Genomic DNA, 6,184 nt, shown 5'->3' with positions numbered 1-6,184 from the left:
TCTCTCTGGTGGGAGTGGGGAAGCAAGGAATGGCTCCCCGGGAACCCCTTTCTGCAAAACTGGGAGGTGAGCTGCTGGGAGGGGCTTAGACCTTCCCCACCTCCTCTCTCTTGATTGTTTCTCTTCTTGACCCTGTCCAAACCCTCCCAGTCCTGTTTCCCACTTCTCAGGGCCTGATTCTCAGCTGGCTGCCAAGTGCAAGTCACTAATGGTTCACAGTGCCGTCCCTTCCCGGGGGTACTTTGGATTGTATTTCAACAAGGTTGACGCTGGAAACTCCAGGATCTTCAAAAAACCAATTTAAGGTATCACTCAGATGGTCCAGGTGGTCACGTGAGGTCACGTGCAGGAAAGGCCTCTGGAAACAACCAAGGTGTGCAAATAAGTAGGATGATCACACCTCTGGACTTCCTTTTTGAATAGACCCAGTGTGTTGGGTGTGGCACACGGAGAAGTGTCAGCCAGATCCCATTGTCCTGTAGACCAGGAAACCCCGGGGGAAATGGGGAAGCATCTCTCCTGGGTGCTCTCTCCCTGCAGTATAAACAGTAGGGAGGCACACCTGTCATTAGTTAGCGCTCGTGATGGTTGGCAGCTGCTGAGAGTCAGGCCCTGAGATGACACCACTTGCTCCTAATCTGCGTAAGATGAGCCCAGGGTGTAGGCCTCGTTTCCTGGAGGAGCCAAGAGCACCGGACTGTGAGTCACAGGGGCCCTGAATCCTAGGCCTGCCCCCATTACTCATGACCTCTCTGAGCCTTAGTTTCCTCTCTGTAGATGGGGAGGGTAACAATAATACTATGAGAGTACCCGCATGGGAAGAATTCCCGTATCTCCTTTCCCTTTCGAGAGGGCCTGGAATATAAGGGAACGGGGCCCTCAGAACTCTCAGCACCGGGCCTCCAAGCCACTTCTTCTGCCTGAGTAGACAAAAAGGAAGGGGTCTGGGGTGTCTCAGTGGTTCCTGTATTTTCCTGAGCGACTGATGTGTCTCTTTGTGAGTGTCAAGGAGGCAGGTGCTGGGAACGTTCACGTCGGCTTCTGTTGGCTTTCGGGATTATGCTGTCCTGAGAGAAGCAGGCGTCTCTGCTCTCCTCTCGTGGCTAGGCGCTTCTGTCACATTTTTCGTCTTCCAGTAACACTTCAAAATCGACTTCGTTTGTTAAAATTCCCACCTCTTGGTCTTCCCTGGTGGCGCACTGGTTGAGAGTCCGCCTGCCGATGCAGGGGACGCGGGTTCGTGCCCCGGTCCGGGAGGATCCCACATGCCGCGGAGCGGCTGGGCCCGTGAGCCATGGCCGCTGGGCCTGCGCGTCCGGAGCCTGTGCTCCGCAACGGGAGAAGCCACGACAGTGAGAGGCCCGCGTACCGCAAAAAATAAAATAAAATAAAAATTCCCACCTCTTCACTCACATGGCAGTTAGAGAGGTTGATGGTTGCCAGGTGCTTATTAGATGGAGTCATAAGCAGTCCTGTTTCTTTGGGTGGCTGTCAATGCCTTCAAAGCATGTAGACAGCTTTTTGGTCTTTTATTGAGAAAAACAGTAAGGGCCCACCTCCACTGGGCTGTAACAGGGTCTGTTGGGGAATTTGCAATTCCTGCTGAGTCTAGGCTGTCTTGAACCAAACTGGTTCAGTGACCTGGGTTGATGGTAAACTCTGTTGATTACATTTCCAAAAAAGTTGGAGTTCTAAAGATTAAGCGGGGGGCTTCCCTGGTGGCGCAGTGGTTGAGAATCCGCCTGCCGATGCAGGGGACACGGGTTCGTGCCCCGGTCCGGGAGGATCCCACATGCCGCGGAGCGGCTGGGCCCGTGAGCTATGGCCGCTGAGTCTGCGCGTCCGGAGCCTGTGCTCCGCAACGGGAGAGGCCACAGCAGTGAGAGGCCCGCGTACCGCAAAAAAAAAAAAAAAAAAAAAAAAAGATTAAGCGGGGTTCTCTCCCTCAGGAAAGACGACTTGGTGAGCGACTCCTGGGATTATCCCCTCTTGCCGGATCTAGAGTTTCCCAAGTGAACACAACTTTGTCACCGGGCTTTCTTTGTTCACTGGACTGCCACTGAATAAGGGAAAAGGAATTTCTCCTGGAGCTGCTATTTTCCAAGGCCGTCAGCAGTGTTTTGTCTCTTGGGTTACCGAATGAGACACGTATGTGAAGGCATAGGAGAACGTAGGAAGTGCTGAAAAAAAAAAAAGGAGGAGACTTGGTTATAAAGTTGACTGATGCAACTTGATTATAGCACGGCCACTGGGCTCTGGGCTCCCGGGCCATGTTTGAAATGAAAGGGTATGATTTCACTTGGGGTCCTGTGTCTTTAAAAGATGGACGGGTACTGGTATGTGGTCAGCCCAGCCCCACCGCTGGTCCAGGGCCCCGCCAGGCCTGCACACAGCAGGCCCCAGTGAGGAGGGCTGATGGCCTCCAGGCCTCCCGTCCCCACCAGCCTGGCACTTGATCCAGGATGCTGCTTTAGCACCTGCCCTTGCTCTCTCTGACAGAGTCTGTTCCCCCGTGACAAGATGACAAAAGGACGGTTTCCTGAGAAGCTGTGAGCTGTTAGGACAAGTTCACCTGCCATTCTTTTTTTTTTTTATACTTTTTTTTTTTTTTTTTTGCGGTACGCGGGCCTCTCACTGCTGTGGCCTCTCCCGTTGCGGAGCACAGGCTCCCGACGCGCAGGCTCAGAGGCCATGGCTCACGGGCCCAGCCGCTCCGCGGCATGTGGGTTCTTCCCGGACCGGGGCACGAACCCACGTCCCCTGCGTCGGCAGGCGGATTCTCAACCACTGCGCCACCAGGGAAGCCCAGTTCACCCACCATTCTTTACAACCAGCCTTCACCTTTGCGGGACCTGCCTGGAGTGGAGAGAAACTGTAGCCTGTGACTCTGCTCTTTGGGGCAGGATCGCCCTCCTCCCACTGGGCCCTGACGAACAGACGGCCCAGCAAAGCGTCTGGGGCGCCATCCACAGCCTGCGAGTTGTTGTCTCAGGGAGGTTCCCCTGGTTTAAAGGAAAAGATAAAACCTGCTCCAGGCTCCACCTCTGGAACTAGAAAGTCCTTAATCAAACGAAACACCTTAACAAGTCCTTGTTAAGGACTCAGCCAACAGAGTAACAAACCAAAATACACACATTCAACTGGTTTGTAATGGTGCTCAGCTGAATGTCTCTGAGGACACTTTGGAGGACCCCAGTCCTGATCCAAAGGTGAAAGGCAATTTTTTAAATTGAGGTGAAACTTACATAACATAAAAGTAACCATGTTAAAGTGAACAATTCAGTGGCATTGGGTATCTTTACAATGTTGTGCAACTACCACTTCTATCTAGTTCCAAAACATTTTCATCACTCCTAAAGGAAACCCTGACCCATTAAGCAGTCACTCCCCACCCCCCCTGCCTCCAGTCTCTGGCAACCACCAATATGTTTTCTGTCTCTGTGGATTTAAATTTAGGTAGTATTTTTGAGAATCCCAATGACTCTATTTTCTTAACTGAAAACAATCATGAAACATTAACATGGAAAATAATAGCTATGAATAGTGATGTAGTTTCCTCCTTATTTTAGTGCTTTGTAGATTTCATATCCTTTACATTGGTGGTCTTGTTCAGAAGCCCAAGAGACAAATGTTGCTGAACCTGTTGGAAATTGTCAGCTCCAGGAGAAATTCCTTTGCCTTTATGCAGTGGTGGATCTGGTACACTGGCAAAGACAGTCACCACCTTGATCTGCTACATAAGACATGCCTTTGTTTCTCAAGTAAAGACGGAATAAATCTGAAAAGACAGACTTTGTTCATGGATGAAAACAGGCACCTTTTCTATGTTGTAAACATAGGAGAACCACATTTAAATTAATTAAAAGCAATGTGCAGATGGAGACTGTCACCATCGTAGTCTTGCAGGTATGAGGGAGAAAATATTCATTCAGAAATATTTTTGTGTCCCTACTAAGTGCATGACACTCTAAAGCCACCACTGGGGACACAGATGTATAAGACTCTATTTACCCAAGTGTTATATAAGGTGTCTCTTTGCCTCACAGTCAAATTTTTCATTTGAAATAACAATTAATTATGAAGTAGAAGCTTCCCTCAAGGAGGTTACGATCTGATGGGAGTGAAGGGACAGGGAAAACAGACATTCACAGTGGAAGATGTCAAGTGGCTAAGCCTGTGGCAGGTGAGGGTTTCAGAGAAGATTCTGCAGTAGAAGAGGCCCTGGGCTGGGAGGAGAAGTGGAGTCTGTACAGGACAGAGTGGAGAGCAGGCATTCCTGGCACAGGGGACAGTCTGAGCAAAGACCCAGTGTGGGAGGAAAGTGTGGGACAGCTTTGGGGACCAGGAAGTAGTCCCCAACATCTGGAGCATGAGCAGGTTTAAGGGATGCTGGAGATTGAACCTGAGATCTCGAGAGCCTCAATGACAGCCTTGAATCTTCTCATCAGTCGGTCTTTCAGCCCAATGTAGCGCCTATTGGTGCCAGGTCCTGTCCTTTGTGCTGGGGAGATAGAGGTGATAAGGAAGCACACACATGCGTGCGCTCATACACGCACACACACACACACACACACACGCACACACCTGCCATCGTCTGATGGGAGTACGATCAAGTAATTACAAGTTCACTGGGAATCTCAAAGAAGACACATAAGCTGTCATGGGTGCAGTTATCACTGGGACTTTCCCTAATCTGTGGGGCTTCCCAGAACTAGTGGCATTTAAGCTGAGACCCCAAATGTAGGCAGAAATGAGAATTTTGTTTTGAGGTATTGGGAGCTGTAGGCAGGGGGGTGGCGGGTATGGACGTGGCTTCCGTCTCGCACTAGGAATATTGAGGCAGCAGATGTGCAGGATGGGGAGGTGGGAGCGAGTGGCAGGGAGGCCAGGGGCTCTGTCCACAGCTCGGGAGAGAGACAGCGTGTCTCCTGCCTGCCCTCCTTTGCCTGCTTTAACAGAGAAGGGTCCCTCCTGCTCCCCAATCCTCATTCCTCCCACCTTCTTCTCGGGGACCTTCGTCAAGCAGCTTATACTTCTTCTTATTCCGTCGTTGACCTCTGCCTCTCTAAGGGCTCTTCCCATTAAATGTGGTCCAGTCTTGCTCATCTTAAAAAGGATAAGAGCCCTCCCTTGACTCCATCCTTATTTCAGCCTCGGGGGAGTTATCTTTACTTGCTGGGCCCACTTCCTCACCTCCCACTCTTTCCTCAACCCTCTCAAGTCTGCTTCCACCTCCACTGCCCTGAGACTACTTCCCAGTGACCAAATCCTACAGATATATCTCAGCCCGTGTCTTCCGTGACCATGGCACAGCAGCTGGCTCTGCTCACTGCTCCTTCCTTGCAATGCCATTTTCTCTGGCTTCCCTCTTCCTGCCCTGGACTCTCATCTCTCCCTCACCACCACCAACTCCTGTCTCACTTCCTAAATATGCTTCAAATCTGAATGTGCTATCCAACCCTACCATCACCATCCTCGTACAAACCCCTGTCTTCCCTCACCTGGGATGTCACCTCCAATCCCCATTCTGTAGCCATAGCACCAACATTTTGTGTGTTCACAGTCTGCAGGTTCTGAGATCCAACCACTAAATTGATTATGTAAGTCTCCCACTCAAAGCCTGTCGTAGAGATATATCCATGAGCATTACATTCAGCTGCCGGTGACAGAAAACCCAATTAAACAGAACCTCGAACACACAGAGCTTTAGTCTCTCCTATAAAAGTCTGGAACCAGAGCTTGAGGGCTGGTCTGGTGGTTTCATGAAGTTGTCGGGGGCCAAAATCCTCTAGCTTTTCTTTCCTGTCCATTCCCAAGATATGGCCCTAATTTCCATGATCCATGTTCTACCAAACTCTAGCCATCATATTTGCTTTCCAAGAAGCAGTATGGTGGAATGGGAGAGAGGCTTCCCCTCCCCCTCTTTTATTTCAACTCCTTCCCTCTTACAGAGAGTTTCCTGAAAAACCTTATAACACTTCTGTTTATATGTTATTAGCTAGAAGTTACACCCGTGGTCAGAGCTAGCTGCAAGGGAGTCTGAGAAATGTAATCTTAAATACGGCCTTAGTGATATACAGCCTTGGTCATAAAACTGGGGGTTGTGTTATTGAGGAAGAAGGGAAGAATGGGTACTGGAGTAACCAACGGGCAGTTTCTGCCATAGTCTGCCCTTTGGCCACCC

The sequence above is a fragment of the Kogia breviceps genome, chromosome 11 (assembly GCF_026419965.1).
Source record: "Kogia breviceps isolate mKogBre1 chromosome 11, mKogBre1 haplotype 1, whole genome shotgun sequence".
NCBI lineage: Eukaryota > Metazoa > Chordata > Mammalia > Artiodactyla > Physeteridae > Kogia > Kogia breviceps.
Note: the sequence above shows the minus strand (reverse complement) of the source record.